The 18291-nt window shown below is 40.6% G+C and overlaps 1 pseudogene; it reads right to left on the bottom strand.

The window, feature by feature from the left end:
- The window catches only part of LOC135968517 (uncharacterized), a 46100-nt pseudogene extending 33674 nt beyond the window's left edge, over positions 1 to 12426 (bottom strand).
- Between the last annotated feature and the right edge of the window lie 5865 nt (positions 12427 to 18291).

Below are 18291 nucleotides of genomic sequence, written 5' to 3'. Positions count from 1 at the left end.
AGCCTGGGTGACAGAGCGAGACTCTGTCTCAAATAAAAAAAAAGTAAAGTATTCTTAGCAGGCTAAAATAAATACAAATAATAATGACGACTCTTCTAAGTTCAGGTGTAGACATCAGAAGCCACAGTATAAAGAAAGTGGCCCAAATAAAGCCCCAATTTTTTGCTATTTAAATTTTAAAGTAATAGCTCTCTACTTCCCGAGCATTGGGCTTGAGCACTCCTGTTTCCCTCTCCTGGTGGCTAGTGTATTCTCTTGACCCCTACCATCTGCCACTGAGGCACGGCCCACAGCACAGGGCTCACAGTTGGAAACTCACATCTTAGTTGAATCCCAATTGCCACAGCAGCACTCTGGTGCCACATCAGAGAGTGAAGCCTGAGCAGCAGGAGGAGAGTCTGCAGACCTCCTGGGTAGAATTGCACCTTCACAATAATAGAAAAAGGAGCAGTGTTTCAGCCTGAGTTTTTATTTATAATGGTGACATGAAAAAATACTGCTGGGTTTTAGCATGACTCCAGATAGAGATAGCTCTCAGAGTTCTCACTGTGACAGCCCACATCTTTCACAGATACCATTGGATACTAATAGGGTTTCTGAAACAGACACGCAATGCATTCGAGAGAAAAACAGCTCTTGTTCTGAGAAAAATTATATTGAGAGAAAAAAGTTAAAATGTCTTAAGAAAAAACTGAGATTGGATATAAAATTGATCAAGTCAGCCAGAAAACACCTCCCTAAGAAGAATTTCTCTCCAAACACCCGAAGTGCATAGCTACTCTCAGCAAGAGAAACATGAGCATTATTGAATAAAGGGGGCATATTCTCAGCAGAATTTTTTTTTTTTTTTTTTTTGAGATGGAGTTTCATTCTTGTTGCCCAGGTTGGAGTGCAATGGTGTGATCTTGGCTCACCTCAACCTTTGCCTCCTGGGTTCAAGTGATTCTCCTGTCTGAGCCTCACAAATAGCTGGGACTACAGGCATGTGCCACCACACCCAGCTAATTTTTTATTTTTGGTAGAGACAAGTTTTCACTATGTTGTCCAGGCTGGTCTCAAACTCCTGACCTCAGGTGATTCACCCACCTTGGCCTCCCAAAGTCCTGGGATTAGAGGCATGAGCCACCATGCCCAGTTCTCAGCAGAATTTTAAAAGATTTATCTTCCATCTCTGCTGCTCTCTTATTTCCTAACCATTGAATGTGAGATCTATATTGGAATATATCTGACAGCTTCCACCAGCACTATTTTATAAAACATTGAAATCTGTGTTAATATAGTAGAATATATTAGAGCTTGCAACATAGCTAACTGGAGAGCTATTATGGTTTTTGGGTAGCCATATCACCTGTGTTTATTTGTTCCGTAATAGCAGCATACTAATTCGGTAAAATATGACACTAAAATTATGCTTACCTATAATTATTACTATTGGATAAATTAATAAGCATGTCAGACTAATATCTACTGTAACAATTTAATGGTAAATTTCTTTGGATATCAGATATACATATATGACTAATTTTATGTACTTGTCATAAGGTATGTACGATTTTAAAAAATTATCTGAACTATAATTCAGTTAAAACACTGTATTTCAAAAGTATGAATAACAATATTAAAATAACTAAGGAATTCAAAGTAAACATTGTGGCCTTATATTCATACTATTGTAGAAAATACTGTTTAATTTACATGAATGCAAGTTGTCTACAAACACTACACATAACTGCACTAACTGTACTGAAGTAACCCAAGTACAACAGACTCCACTGTTCAGTTTATACACTGAACTCTTCTGGCTTTTGCAGTGTAAGTATGTCAGCCTGCAAATAATCATCTTGGATAATCAGGTTTCTGCCAAAGAACTTACTCAGTATCTTTTAGTCTATATTATTCTGTATTGCTAAATTTATTCTGATCTTCGTGCTCAACTTTTTAATGCTCTTGAAATGAAGTTTACTCTGAACAAATCTGTGTCTAGTTTAAAGACTAAAGATAAAAAAAAAATAATCTTTTGCCAAGACAAAAAGAAAGCAATGAATCTCAGGTCCCAAATAAAGACAATTCTGAGTCAAAAAGAATGACAAAAGGTTTGTTTCATTGTTAATATGATTTACATATATTTCAAAAAGCAGAAGAAATATATACACATAATCTAAACCTTTTTTTAAAAATCAGCAAGTTATCCTCCCTTATTTTCACATATGAGAATAAAGCCTCTTGTTGCAAATTTATATTTTCTCTTAAAACAGCCAGGTCTCTGGACAAGTTCTTGAACTCTTGGACATCTGAATTTTGCACACTGTGTGCACTTGAAAGGACGTTTATGGGGGGGAAAGCAGAAGAGAGAAAGGTGTTATAAAAAAATCCATGGGTCCACATGAATAAAGCAAGTTCTTAGAGACCTATGAAGAGACTTAGAATCTGACACAGTAATAATCAGAGACTACATCTCACAGGCACTAACGGACAGATCACTGAAGAAAAAAATTAACAACAATATTAGGACCTGAACTCAACACTTGACCAAATAGTCCTAATAGACATCTACAGAACTCTTCATCTAAAAATACCATAATACACATTCTTCTCATTACCACGTGCCACATACTCTAAAATTGACCACACAATCAGAAATAAAACCATTCTCAGCAAATTCAAAAATCCCAAAATGATGCAAACCACACACAGACTAGAGCTTAAGAAAAATATAATTCAATACCAATAAAACAACTGGAAACCATACAATTAAATAAAAATTAAATGGCCTACACTTGAATAACCTTTTGGTAAATAATGAAATTAAAGCAGAAACCAAGAAGTCTTTTGAAACAAATAAGAACAAAAATACAACATACCAGAATCCCTGCAATACAGCTAAGGCAGTATTACAAGAAAAATTTATAGCATTAAATCCTCACATCAAAAAGTTAGATCTCAGTTTAACAACCTGACAACATAAAAAAAAGACTGAGAGCAACAAAAGCAAATCAGCCGCTAAGCTAGCAAAAGACAAGAAATAACCAAAATCAGATCTGAACTGAAGGAGATTTAGACATGAAAAACTACAAAATATCAAGAAATCCAGGCATTCAATCTATTTTTTTAAAAAAAGGTAAATAAACTACTAGCTAGATTAATGAAGATACAAATAAACACAATCAGAAATGAGAAAAAGATACATTACCACTGACCCCACAAAAATATACTGAAGTCTATGAATATACTATGCACGTAAGCAAATATAAATTAAAAAATATATATATATACTGAAGTCTGTATGAACATACTATGCACATAAAAAAACAAAACAAAACTCTAGAAGAAATGAAAAAATTCTGGAACAAATACATCCTCCCAAGACTGAATACACACAAAAACATCAAAGCCCTAAATAGATAGATAAGCTCAAAAAACTGAAAGAGTAATAAATAACCTACCGATCAAATGAAGCTCAGGACCAGACATATTCACAGCTGAATTCTACCAGATGTACAAATAGAAGCTGATATTATTTCTACTAAAACAATTTCAAAAGATTAAATTATTTCTACTAAAACAAAATCAAAAAATTAAAAAGAAGAAACTCCTCTCCAACTCATTGTGTAAGAACAGCATCATTCTGATACCAAAACCTAACAGAAAAAACAAAAACAAAAAAAAAGGCAACTTCAGGCCAATATCCTTGATGAACATTGATGCCAAAATCTTCAACAAACGGCTGGGCCTGGTGGCTCACACCTGTAATCCCAGCACTTTGGGAGGCCAAGATGGGCTGATTACCTGAGGTCAATAGTTCAAGACCAGCCTGGCCAACACGATTAAACCCCATCACTTCTAAAAACACAAAAAAATTAGCCGCGTATGGTACCACACGACTGTAAGCCCAGCTACTCAAGAGGCTGAGACAGGGGAATCACTTGAACCTGGGAGGCAGAAGTTGCAGTGAGCCAAGATCACACCACTGCACTCCAGCCTGGGTGACACAGCAAGACTCCATCTCAAAAAAAGAAAAAAAAAAAGAAATCGTCAACAAACTACTGGCAAACCAAATCCAGCAGCTTATCAAAAAGCTAACCCGCTGTGATAAACTACGGTTTATTTTGGGGATTCAAGGTTTGTTCAACATACACAAATCAATAAATGTGATTCATCACATAAACAGAATTAAAGAGAGAAACCACAAGACTATCTCAATAGATGCACAAAAGGCTTTCAATAAAATTTAACATTTTTCACGTTAAAAACCCTCAACAAACTAGGCATTGAAGGTACATACGTCAAAATAGTAAGTTATCTATGACAAACTCACAGCCAACATACTGAATGGACAAAACCTGGAAGCATTCCTTTTTGATAACTGGCACAAGACAAGGACGTCTTCTCTCAACACTCCTATTCAACATAAAATTGGAAGTCTTAGCCACAGCAATCAGGAAAAAGATAAAAATAAAAGGCATCCAAACAAAAAGAGAGAAAGTCAAACTATCCCTATTTGCAAACAACATGATTCTACATCTGGAAACCCATATACTCTAAGCAGAAAAGCTCTTTAAACTCACAACTTGAGTAAAGTCTCAGGATACAAAAGAAATGTACAAAAATTAGTAGCAACCCTATATATCAAAAACATCTAGGCCAAATCTGAATGGAAAACACAACCCCATTCACAACTGCCACAGAAAAGAATAACATATCTAGAAATACAGATAACCAGAAAGGGAAAAGATCTCTATGACAAGAATTACAAAACAATGCTTAAAGAAGCCAGAGATGATACAAACAAATGGAAAACCACTTTATGCTCATGAATAAAAAAGATCACTATCATAAAACGGTCATACTGCTGAAATACATTTACAGATGTAATGCTAATTTAATCAAACCACCAAAATATTTTTTAACAGAACTAAAAAAACAATTTTAAAATTCACACGGAACCAAAAAAGAGCCTGAATAGCCAAGGCAATCGTAAGCAAAAACCACAAAGTTGGAGGCATTACATTACCTGACTTCAAACTATACAACAGGGCTACAGTAAACCAAGCAACATGGTACTGGTACAAAAACAAACTCATAGACCAATGCAACAGAATAGGGAGCCCAGAAATAATGACACACACCTAAAACCATCTGATCTTCAACAAAGGTGACAACAGGAATGTGGGAAGAACTTCCTATTTAATAAATGGTACTGGAACAACTAGCTACCACTATGTAGCAGATTGAAATTGGATCCTTTTATAACACCATATAAAAAAATCAACTCAAGGTAAATGAAAGACTTAAATGTTAATCTGAAAAATTATGTATATAAAAAAAGAAACCCTGGAAGGTAAGAAGTGCCATTCTAGACATAGAAACTGGCAAAGATAATGAAGATATCAAAAGTAATTGCAACAAAAGCAAAAATTGACAAATGGGACCTAATTAAACTAATGATCTTTTTCACAGCGAAGGAAAGTATCAACACAGTAAAGTGACAACCTACAGAATAATAGAAAATACTTGCAAACTATGCTTCTGACAAAGGTCTGCTATCCAGAATTCATTAGGAACTAAAACAAGTTTACAAGAAAAACCTCACTTAAAAGATAAAAACATTAAGAAGATGCTTGTCTTCAAAAGAAGACAAACATGTGGCTAACAAGCATATAAAAAAATGCTCATCACTAATCATTACAGAAATGCAAAAGAAAACCACAACAAGAAATCATCTCAAACCAGTGAGAATGGCCATTATCATAATTCAACCATTGTGAAAAGCAGTGTGGTGATTCCTCACTAAACTAAAAACAAAATTACCATTTGACCCAGTAACCTCACAATTGGGTATATACCTAAAAATATACAGATTATTCTATCACAAAGACACATGCACAATCACGTTCATTGCAGCACTATTCACAATAGCAAAGACATGGAATCAGCCTAAATGCCTATCACTGGTAGACTGGATAAACAAAATATGGTATGGTTATATGATGGCACATGCCTGTAATCCAGCACTTTGGGGGCCGAGCCAGGTGGATTGCCTGAGCTCAGGAGTTTGAGACCAGCATGGACAACATGGCAAAATTCCATCTATAAAAAAAAAAAAAAAAAAAAAAAAAAAAATACAAAAAGAAAAATTAGCTAGGCATGGTGGCACAAGCCTTTATTCTTAGCTACTTGGGGAGCTTAGGTAGAAGCGGATAGCTTGAGCCTGAGAAGTTGAGGTTTTAGTGAGCCAAGACCACACCACTGCACTCCAGCCTGAGAAAAAGAGTGAGACCCTGTCTCCAAATATAACAAAACACAAAAAACTTAATAAAAACAAAATATGGGCCAGGTGCAATGGCTCACACTTGTAATCCCAACACTTTGGGAGGCCAAGGCGACGGATCATCGGAAGTCAGGAGTTTGAGACCAGCCTGGCCTACATGGTAAAAACCCATCTATACTAAAAATACAAAAATTAGCTGGGTGTTGTGGCACACACCTGTAATCCTTGTTACTCGGGAGGCAGTGGCAGAAGAACTGCTTGAACCTGGGAGGTGGAGGTTGCAGTGAACTGAGATCATGCCACTGTACTCCAGCATGAGTGACATAGCGAGACTCCATCTCAAAACAAACAAACAAATAATGGTACATAAACATCATGAAATCATGAAATCCTGTGTGGCCATAAAACAAAACAAAAAAACAAAACAAAAAAAAAAGATTATGTCCTTTGCAGCAACATGGAATGAAGCTGGAGATCACTATTCTTAGAAAACTGATGCAGAAACAGAAAACCAAATGCATGCTATTATTTATAAGTAAGAGCTAAATAACAAGAACAAATGAACACAGAGGGGAAAAAAAGACACTGAGGCCTAGTTGAGGATGGAGGGTGGCAGAACTAAAAGGGTCAGAAAAAGTACCTTTTTAGTGCTATGATTAGTACTGCAGTGACAAAATAATCTGCACACCAAACTTCCATGACACAATTTTAGCTGTACAACAAACCTGCATGTGTACCCCTGAACCAACCAAAAATAAAAGTTAAAAGCAAAAAAAGTCCCTGGGTTAGAGAGACTGCAATGCAGGTGGACAGACTGGTCTGCGCAATAGATAGTGGCTCAGGTGGGGCTGTGCAGGGAGATAAGATCATGAACACGTGGTCGACAACCCTAGGCTGGTGGAGAAACAGGTCACTACTGCAGATTCAGTGTCTGAAAACAGAGATATGCCAGGAGACTTGTAGATACTTTTGTAGGTTTTTGGCCAAAAAAACCACTAGGGTCAAAAATGCTGTGGTAAAATTCCTGAGGGTGGTGCCTTGTCCTGAGAGGGGTGTGGACACATCAATGTCTAGTGTTTGTGAGTGGGTGGAAATCCTCTGCTGGCAGCTTTCGCAAAAAGGGGTTTGTCATCAGATCTCTAAGTTTTCAGTCCTCTGTCACCCTGGGAGGAGATCTGAAATCAAAGAACAAGGGGCAGTGTCACAGCCTGTGTAGAGGAGAGCAGAGCCTCCCATTCCCAGACACCTAGAGTTTCATTCCAGGCCAGAAGTCTGTGCTATTTTTCTTCTGGCACCAAATCTGCAGAGTTTGATGAACACCAACAATTCTCCAACATCACCTCATTGTCTAACACTTGAATTCTGACACCACCCAGAGTCAGCATAGATCCTGATTCAGGGCTCAGTCCCAAAACACTGTCCTCACTGCAGATGCCAGTCACAAACTCCATGGGCTCATCTATGCTTCTGACCTACTGTTTAAAAGTTGGGGACTCCCATAACCTTTTTGAAATTCAGTAACCCGATAGAGTTACTCACAGAACTCAGCAGAACACTGTAGTTATATTTACTGGTTTCAAATAAAATATACAACTCCCAAAAAGCCAAATGGAAGTATAGAACCAAGAAAAGAGGTGGGAAAAGATGAAGCACATAGACAATAAACAGCTGTGATTAATAAAATTCTCTATCCTCTGTGTTCTCCAGGAACACTTTATGAAAAGACTCACCCTTCCCATTATGACTTAGATGGTGCTCTCTTTACTTACCTAATACACAGCCAGGAAAACACTCGCATATTTTCTTCTTTTTCTCATTAAAAAAGCAGCTGAATTTGTCTTCAGTGATCAACATAAAATATTTCTTAATCAAAATTCACTTAAGTTTATTTTCTTCCCACAGACTCCTGAACTCTGAGCTATGCTCAGTCTAAGCCACCATACAACCTCATTTTATATCCCTCCTAAGAACACACTGACTTCAGGGTAAAACATTCTCTGATCTAAAACCTGATTATTTCAACCTTCATTTAAACATTCCCCTCACCTTTTTACTAAACTTATTTTCTTATCCTTAGGAAAAAAAGCCCTTTTCTGCCTAATCTTTGCAATCCTTAAAGATCTTATAGTTGGTACTTCCTCCTGTTGCCATACTCCTTTGGAATTCAATTTTTTTTTTTTATTAACATACATGTAACTGGTTTAAAACCTCTCAAAACTGCCTCAAAACAGTAACAATTTTATCTTCAGTAAGACACTCCCAAACCCTTTCTATCTTAACCTTAACTGCATCTGCCTGTGGGGCCCCAGCTTTGCAGGGCTCTGTAGCTTCTCTCACTATGGAGGCTTCTTCCACCGCTGGGGTAAGCAGGCTGGGACATCTGCAGGAAAGGCTTTCCAGAAGGAACTAACTGGGCCTTTAATAACCTCCTTTTGCTCGCTCAAAATTAACCTCAGTTTGCAGTCATTCGGCTCAAGCTTTAATTACCATGTCAGAGTCATTCACTTAGTTTTTGAAACTAAGTGTTTGAAAAAATCCAGCAAAATGATCCAAAAACATATAAGAAAATTTTAAGGTGCTTGTATTTTGTACCTCAGTAAGAGAAAGAAAGGTATTTATTTCTTTTGGACAATAAAGTATTATTTTACTTTTTGTATTAAAAATCATGTGGTAAACAGTTATATGGGAACACTTCTAGGAGGTACCAAGTTTCATCACATAAAATTTAGCATTAAACTCAGAAATCGAAATAACAGGATATAGAACAAAGATATTTACTTTAGGAAATTCACCCTGTAAAAAAAGAAACTGATGTTTTCACGAATCTATGTAACTCCCCAATTATCTACCACATTTGCTTGTGGAAATATATTAATTCTCTACAGCCGAAATGGAAGAACAATTTTTCTTAATTTTTTTCTCAGTAGCTAACATTCTAAAAGCTAGATGGAATTCTGTTTGAAATCATTCAGCCATAAACAACACACCAGAAGGCTGGGCACAGTGGCTTACACCCGTAATCCCAGCACTTTGGGGGGCCAAGGCAGGCGGATCATGAGGTCAGGAGATCGAGAGCACCCTGGCTAACAAGGTGAAAACCCGTCTCTGCTAAAAATACAAAAAAATTAGCTGGGCATGATGGTGGGCACATGTAGTCCCAGCAACTCGGGAGAGTGAAGCAGGAGAACGGCATGAACCTGGGAGGCAGAGTTTGCAGTGAGCTGAGATCCCACCACTGCACTCCAGCCTGGGTGACAGAGTGAGACTCTGTCTCAACAAAAAACAAAACAAAACAAAACAAACCTGAGAAAACTTCTAAATTCACTCTGAGAAAAAGGTGAATGAGAATTTTCAACAAATATATAATTAGGTATTATTTTCTGAAACTCACCTTTTTTATGCCCTTTGTAAATATTTTCTTACCTTTCAAGCCCTACTAATAAAATGCAATTTACAGTTAAAAAACTGAGGTCAGCCGGGCACAGTGGCTCACACCTGCAATCCCAGCACTTTGGGAGGCCAAGGTGGGCAGATTACTTGAGGTCAGAATTTTGAGCTCAAACAGCCTGGCCAACATGGCAAACCCCCATCTCTACTAAAAATACAAAAAGTAGCACTGCAGAGATTGCACCACTGCACTACAGCCTGGGCGACAGAGGAAAACACTGTCAAAAAAAAAAAAAAAAAAAAAAAACACACACACACACACACACACACACACAAAAACCTGGTCAAAATAAGTGAAGAAATCACTTAATCATTTCAAGGTACAGATATGTCTGACTCGTGTGTCAAGTCAGGCCATTCAATTACTTTAGAGATTCTCCCACCCCATCCTGTTCACTTAAGTGCTCAATAATCATTCTCTCAGGAGACTCTGAACAAACTCTGCCCCAGTGAGTGCCCCAGGTATATTTCACTTTGCAACTTCTTGCACCATCTCACTGGGATCAGTTTTTTTTCTTTGTCTTTGGAGTGCTATTTTGTTTCACAAACTTTTTACCATTTTTCTATCACTATTTTTCTGTCCCCTAAGAGAATCCAGGGGCAAAAATTATTTTGGTTTCCCCTTCACTACCAGCATCTGATTGTCTGAACAGCAACGCGTCTCCAAGAAATGGAAGCTGGGTTGGGTAAAGACAATATTAGTATCTCAAGGGGGTAGCTTTCCAAAAAAAACAGCGCACCAGAAGATGCCTCTCAGTCAAAGGGCATTCACCTGCTCTCTTCAGAGGCTCCACTCCATACCTCAGGTTGTCTTAGGGGAGAAAATGACCCAGGAACTGATATTCACTAGACACTCTCGCAGACATAGCCATGGCGGGTATCCTGGTTTTTCCCCAGACAGTACTGAATCTCAGGTCCAAGAAAAAATTGAAGGGTAGCTGAGGACACGTCTCCCTATAAAGTTTCCAAAGGGAAACCTTGACCCAAAAACATTCTGGTATCTGTGTCTAGAAAAAATATTTACAAACAGAAAACAAATTTTTTTAAATGTGCCATCAAATGCTTTGTCAAAAAAATGATTAAAACAGGTATCAAAATGTACACTAAAGGACAAATAGTTGATAATATGAATAAGGGAGGGGAAATTGGCATTTGGGAATGTCACAAGGAAGTGGAAATTAAGTATTTTACTGCAAGCCAGAGTCAGGCTGGAGAAATAGGGGATGGGGGATAGACTTGAGGCCCTGCTTGGGACACATGTGAAAAATGCAATGAAACAGCAGTTCCTTGTGGGGTGTGCAAATAATTAAGTGGCTGGCAGTTAGATTGAAGAGGCTCTAGTTCCTAAATTCTACTTTTAAAAAACCTAATCCGGCCAGGCGCGGTGGCTTACACCTGTAATCCCAGCACTTTGGGAGGCCGAGGCGGGTGAAACACGAGGTCAGGAGATCGAGACCATCCTGGCTAACACCGCGAAACCCCATCTCTACTAAAAATAGAAAAATTAGCCGGGCGTGATGGCGGGTGCCTGTAGTCCCAGCTACTCGGGAGGCTCTGAGTCCGGAGACTGGCGTGAATCCGGGAGTCGGAGCTTGCAGTGAGCCTAGATCGCGCCACCGCCCTCCAGCCTGGGCCACAGGGCCAGACTCCGTCTCAAAAAAAAAAAAAAAAAAAAAGTTAAGGGGGCGTGGTGGCGCATGCCTGTAATCCCAGCTACTTGGGAGGCTAAGTCAGGAGAATCACTTGAACCTGGTAGGCGGAGATTGCAGTGAGCCCAGACGGTGCCACTGAGCTCCAGCCTAGGCGACAGAGTGAGACTTTGTCTCAAAAAAACAAACTAATTCAAATGCACTTTTTGTAAATTACTATATTGGGGAAAAAAATTCAGGCTTAAGAAACTATAAACTGCCAATTAATCTCTGACTACATAATCAAGAAATTTCCATCTTGATAGTACAAACTAAGAAACTACCTAACTGTACCTAACCAATTACTGAATTTGGTTTTCTTCATTATGCGCCTTATAAAACTCTTCCGTCAAATCCCTTCAATAGACCATAAACTACAACCCATAGCTGGGTGCTCTACAATTTTGGAATCACTCTTTGGATAAATTCTTTAATATTTGTGCGCTGACTTCCGCAAATTTTTAATAGGAAGAAACAGGAGCTGGGAACCTCAGGGACCAAAGCTCTTTCCATTCATGAACCCACACGCGGAGTCAGGATTCTCCTCTGACGACCCTACCATGGTCCCTGCACATATGGGAGAGACTCCGCGCTGCGGGTGCAGAGCTGCCCCAAGAGGTCTCCAGGCCAGGGCACAGTTATAGCGCAGGTTAGAGACAGGACGCCCGGGGGCCGGGTGTCAGCGCAGCCGCCATCTTATGGCTGAAGCGGACTGAGGTGGAGCTAGGCAAGGAGAACTTCGGGCACAGATTGTGGAGCTGACTGCGGGGAGGCCTGAGTCCCGCCACAGCCGGTTCCAACCAGCCCCGGCCACTCTCTCCGGATGTCGGACCCGGCACACTCACCATGTCTAGGCTTCCAGGGGGTCCTGGCGACTTAGCTGTGGATCTCCCAATACCTGCAGGTCACAGGACCACAGGAGCTGGGCCTCTAGGAGGAGAGGACACACAGCAGCAAGCACCACACCTTGACCTCCGGCTGCGGCGAGAGCCAAAGGTCCGACCACATCCCGGAAGTCGCCCTGTCCGCTCCAGCTGAATGCCTGATTGGACGGTCCCAGCCCAGAGTCCCTGATTGGATGATGTTTAAGGCCCCGCCCCTTCGGGCCCTGAGTGACAGAAGATGTTATCAGATGCTTCTGATGACAAAAGGCTGCAGCCTTTCCAGGCAGGGCTTCCTCCCTGAGCTGAGCCAGGCCCACCCCAGAGCACGGGAAAATTCTTTCTCTTCTTTACTCTCTTTTTAAATGTATTCCAGCCGGGCGCGGTGGCTCAAGCCTGTAATCCCAGCACTTTGGGAGGCCGAGATGGGCGGATCACGAGGTCAGGAGATCGAGACCATCCTGGCTAACACGGTGAAACCCCGTCTCTACTAAGAAATACAAAAAATAGCCGGGCGAGGTGGCAGCGCCTGTAGTCCCAGCTACTCGGGAGGCTGAGGCCGGAGAATGGCGTGAACCCGGGAGGCGGAGCTTGCAGTGAGCTGAGATCTGGCCACTGTACTCCAGCCTGGGCTACAGAGCGAGACTCCGTCTCAAAAAAAAAAAAAAATAAAAAAAATAAATGTATTCGAAATGTGAACAAATATAGTTTACTGCCATGTTAATAATACATAAAACTTTTGTTCAACAGTAAATCATTTTTTACTTTAGTAATAGTGTATTATCAATACTGAAGGCCGGGCGTGATGGCTTACTCCTTTAATGGCGTCAGTTTGGGTGGCCGAGGCGGGCGGATCACCTGAGGTCAGAAGTTCAAGACCAGCCTAGTTGACCTGGTGAAACCCCTTCTCCGCTAAAAATACAAAAATTAGTCAGGTGTGGTGATGGGTGCCTGTAATCCCAGCTACTCAGGAAGCTGAGGCAGGAGAATCATTTGAACCCAGGAGGTGGAGGTTGTAGTGAGCCGAGATTGGGCCATTGCACTCCAGCCTGGGCAACAAGAGTGAAACGCCATCTCAAAAAAACAAAACAAAAAAAAACTAAACCTAATTTTAGTAAAATCTTATAAATAAATCCATCAAATTTGTCATTTTTGAACACTCTAGATTTTCACATAAATTTTATACTCTCTTTTTTGTTTGTTTGTTTGTTTGTTTGTTTGTGACAGTCTCCCTCTGCCGCCCAGGCTGGAGTGCAGTGGCGCGATCTCAGCTCACCGAAAGCTCCACCTCCCGGGTGCAAGTAATTCTCCTGCCCCAGCCTCCCCAGAAGCTGGGATTACAGGCGCTTGCCACCACGCCTGGCTAATTTTTGTCTTTTTAGTAGAGACAGGGTTTCACCATGTTGAGGTCAGGTCTCAAACTCCTGACCTCAGGCAATCCGCCCACCTCAGCCTCCCAAAGTGCTGGGATTACAGGCATGAGCCATGGCGCCTGGCCTTATAATCTCTTATAATTTTTTAACTTTTTCTATTTTATTTTATTAGACTTTTTTTTTTTTTAACTTGAAACCACCTTTATTTTTATCTTTTTTTGTTTTTAGACAAATGTTGCTCTGCCAGCCAGGCCAGAATGCAATGGCATGATCTCAGCTCACAGCAACCTCCCCCTTCCTGGGTTCAAGCGATTCTTCTGCCTCAGCCTCCCAAGTAGCTGGGATTACAATCGCCCACCACCACACCCAGCTAATTTAGCATGATGGCCTGAACCTGTAGTACCAGTTATTCAGGGACTGAAGTAGGAGGACTGCCTGAGCCCAGGAGGTTGTGGCTGCAGTGAGCCCTGATCAAGCCACTGCTCTCCATTCTGGGTGACAGAGTGAGACCATTTCTGGGAAAAAAAAGCCAAAGCATATAAACTTCAACTTATGGGGTTTTGGGGGTTTTATTTTTGTCTTAAATTGTTATATTTCGTAGTTTTGGGGTACAGGTAGTATTTGGTTACATGGATAAGTTCTTTTGTGGTGATTTCTGAGATTTAGGTGCACCAATCGCCCAAGCAGTGTGCACTGTATCCAACATGTAGTCTCTCATCCCTCACTCCCTCTCCCACCCTTCCCGCTGTGTGCCCAGAGTCCATTATATAATTCTTTTTAATTTTTAATTTTTTAATTTTTTTTTTTTTTTTTTTTTTTTGAGACGGAGTTTTGCTCTTGTTGCCCAGGCTAGAGTACAATGGTGCGATCTCGGCTCACCGCCACCTCCGCCTCCCAGGTTCTAGCGATTCTCCTGCCTCAGTCTTCCCGAGTAGCTGGGATTACAGGCATGCGCCACCATGCCCGGCTAATTTTGTATTTTTAGTAGAGACAGGGTTTCTCCATGTTGGTCAGGCTGGTCTTGAACTCCCAACCTCAGGTGATCGCCTGCCTCGGCCTCCCAGAGTGCTGGGATTACAAGCGTGAGCCACCGCGCCTGGCCCCATTATATAACTTTTATGCCTTTGCATCTTCATAGCTTAGCTCCCACTCATAAGTGAGGACACACAATATTTGGGGTTTTATCCCTTCTTTTCTTTACTTTTCTTCTTTTTTTTTTTTTCCGAGAGGGAGTTTGCTGTGATTACAGGCATGAGCCACCCGTGCCTGGTCCATTTTTTGATGTTTTAATTATGGTCTTTTCTGTTTGTATGTTTGTTTGTTTTTGAGATGGAGTCTCGCTCTCTGGCCCAGACTGGAGTGCAGTGGTGAAATCTCGGCTCACTGCAACCTCCGCCTCCCGGGTTCAAGCGATTCTCCAGCCTCAGCCTCCGGAGCAGCAGGGATTACAGACATAAGCCATCGCACCCTGCTAATTTTTGTGTTTTTAGTAGAGGCGGGGTTTTACCATGTTGGCCAGGCTCCTCTGGAACTCCTGACCTCAGGTGATCCACCAGTCTTGGTCTCCCAAAGTGCTGGGATTACAGGCATCAGCCAAAATGACCAGTCAATTATGGTCATTCTTGCAAGAGTAAGGTGGTATCACATTGTGGTTTTGATTTGCATTTCCCTGATCATTAATCATCAGTGATGTTCAGTATTTTTTTTTGTTCTTGGCCATTTGTATATTTTCTTTTGAGAATTGTTTAAGTCACATCTGTCTTTGTTTTTGTTGCATTTGCTTTGGGGTTCTTGGTCATGCACTCTTTGCCCACGTCAATGTCTAGAAGAGTTTTTCCAATGCTTTAGAATTCGGGTAGTTTCAGGTCTTAGATTAAAGTATTTGATCCATCTTGAGTTAATTTTTTTATAAGGTGAGAGATGAAGATCCATTTTTTTTTTTTTTTTTGAGACGGAGTCTCGCTGTGTCGCCCAGGCTGGAGTGCAGTGGCGTGATCTCAGCTCTGCCCCCCAGGTTCAAGCAATTCTCTGCCTCAGCCTCCTGAGTAGCTGGAATTACAGGCACCCGCCACCATACCCAGCTAAATTTTTTTTTGTATTTTTAGTAGAGACGGGGTTTCACCATCTTGTCCAGGCTGGTCTTGAACTCCTGACCTCGTGATCCACCCACCTCAACCTCCCTAAAGTCTGGGATAACAGGTATGACCCTCTGTGCCCAGCCGAAGACCCAGTTTTATTCTTCAATATGTGGCTTCCCAATTATGCCAGCACCATTTATTGAATAGGGTGTTCTTTCCACACTTTATATCTTTGTTTACTTTGTCAAACATCAGTTGGCTGTAAGTATTTGGGTTTATTTCTGGTTTCGCTATTGTGTTTCATTGGTCTAAATGTCTATTTTTATACCCATACAATGCTGTTTTGGTAACTATACCCTTGTAGTATAGTTCGAAGTCAGATAATGTGATGCCTTCAGATTTGTGTGTGTGTGTGTTTTTGGTTTTGTTGGTTTTTTTTTTCTTCTTGCTTTAACTATGGAGGCTCTCTTTTTATTTTATATAAATTTTAGGATTTTTTTTAGTTCTGTGAAGAAGAATAATGCTATTTTGATGGAAATTACATTGAATTTGCAGATTGCTTTTGGTTGGTTTATCATTGTTGCAATAGGATTGCTACCCATCCATAAGCATGAAATATGTTTCCATTTGTTTCCACTGTCTGTGATTTCTTTTAGCAACATTTTGTAATTTTTCTTGTAGAGATCTTTCACCACCTTGGTTAGACATATTCCTAATTATTATTTTTTTTGCAGCTATTTTTAAATGAGTTGAGTTCTTAATTTAATTCCTAGTTTGGTCACTGTTAGTGTACACCAGTGCCACTAATCTGTGCACATTGATTTTGTATCCTGAAATTTTACTGAATTTACGTATCAGATCGAAAAGCTTTTTTTTCTTTTCTTTTTTTTTTTTTGAGACAAGTCTTAGTCTGTCGCCCAGGCTGGAGTGCAGTAGCATGATCTCAGCTCACTGCAACCTCTGCCTCCTGGGTTCAAGTGATTCTCCTGTCTCAGCCTCCCTAGTAGCTGGGATTACACCCACTTGCCACCGCGCCTGGCTAATTTTTGTATTATTGGTAGAGACGGGGTTTTACCACGTTGGCCAGGCTGGTCTTGGACTCCTGACCTCAGGTGATCCACCTGCCTCCACCTCCCCAATTGCTGGGATTACAGGCTTGAGTCGCTGCACCCAGCCCTAAAAGCTTTTTAGATGAGTGTTTAGGGTTTCCCAGCTATACAATTATACCATTGATAAGCAGTGACAGTTTGACTTCCTTTTTACCAATTTAGATGCTGTTTATTTTTTGCTTTACTCTGATTGCTCTGGCTAAGACTTCCATTACTATGTTGAATAGAAGTGGTGAGAGTGGGCATTATTGTCTTGTGTTCTCAGAAAAAATCCTTCCAACTTTTTCCCGTTCAGTGTAATGTTGGCTGTTTATCATAGATAGTTTTTGTTTTGTTTTGTTTTGTTTTGTTTTGTTTTTCCCGTACGGAGTCTTGTTCTGTCACCCAGGCTGGAGTGCAATGGCACAATCTCCGCTCACTGCAATTTCCACCTCTGGGACTCAGCCTCCCCAGTAGCTGGGACCACAGGCACCCGCCATCATTCCTGGCTAATTTTTGTATTTTTGTACAGATGAGGTTTCACTATGTTGACCAGGCTGATCTCAAACTCCTGACCTCAGGTGATCCGCCCACCTCTGCCTCTCAAAGTATTGGAATTACAGGCGAGAGCCACCACACCTGGCCTGTCATAGATGGCTTTTATGACCTTACAATATGTTCCCTCTATCCCAATTTTGCTGAGGATTTTAATCATAAAGGGATGCTGGATTTTGCCAAATGATTTTTCTGTGTATTTTGAGATAATCATATAATTTTTGGTTTTAATTCTGTTTATTTGGTGGATAACATGTATTGACTTACCTATGTTAAATCATCTCTGCATCCCTAGCAGACTGACTTCAAGTGATCCACCCGCCTCATCCTACCAAAGTGCTAGGATTACAGGCATGAGCCACTGCACCCAGCGGCAATTTTTTATTACTAGTTTAATCTTGCTACTTATTATTGGTCTGTTCAGAGTTTTTATTTCTTCCTGGTTTAATTTAGGAGGGTTGTACATTTCCAGGAATTTATGGAATTCCTCTAGGTTTTCTAGTTTGAGCATGTAAAGGTATTCATACTAGCTTTGAATTATCTTTTATTTCTTTCTTTTTATTTTTTTTTTTGAGATGGAGTCTCGCTCTCTCGCCCAGGCTGCAATGCAGTGCCCGGATCTTGGCTCACTGCAAGCTCCGCCTCCCAGGTTTACACCATTCTCCTGCCTCAGCCTCCTGAGTAGCTGGGACTAGAGGCGCTGGTCACCACACCTGGCTAGTTTTTTGTATATTTTAGTAGAGATGGGGTTTCACCGTGTTAGCCAGGATGGTCTCAATCTTCTGACCTCGTGATCTGCCCGTCTCGGCCTCCCAAAGTGCTGGGATTACAGGCTTGAGCCATCGCGCCTGGCCAAAAACTCAGAATGATCTTTTATTTCTTATTGAGCATATTTGGATCTTCCTTCTGCTTT

Source organism: Macaca fascicularis, chromosome 19 (assembly GCF_037993035.2).
Source record: "Macaca fascicularis isolate 582-1 chromosome 19, T2T-MFA8v1.1".
NCBI classification, from domain to species: domain Eukaryota; kingdom Metazoa; phylum Chordata; class Mammalia; order Primates; family Cercopithecidae; genus Macaca; species Macaca fascicularis.
Note: the sequence above shows the minus strand (reverse complement) of the source record. Positions and strands in the feature narration are given on the sequence as shown.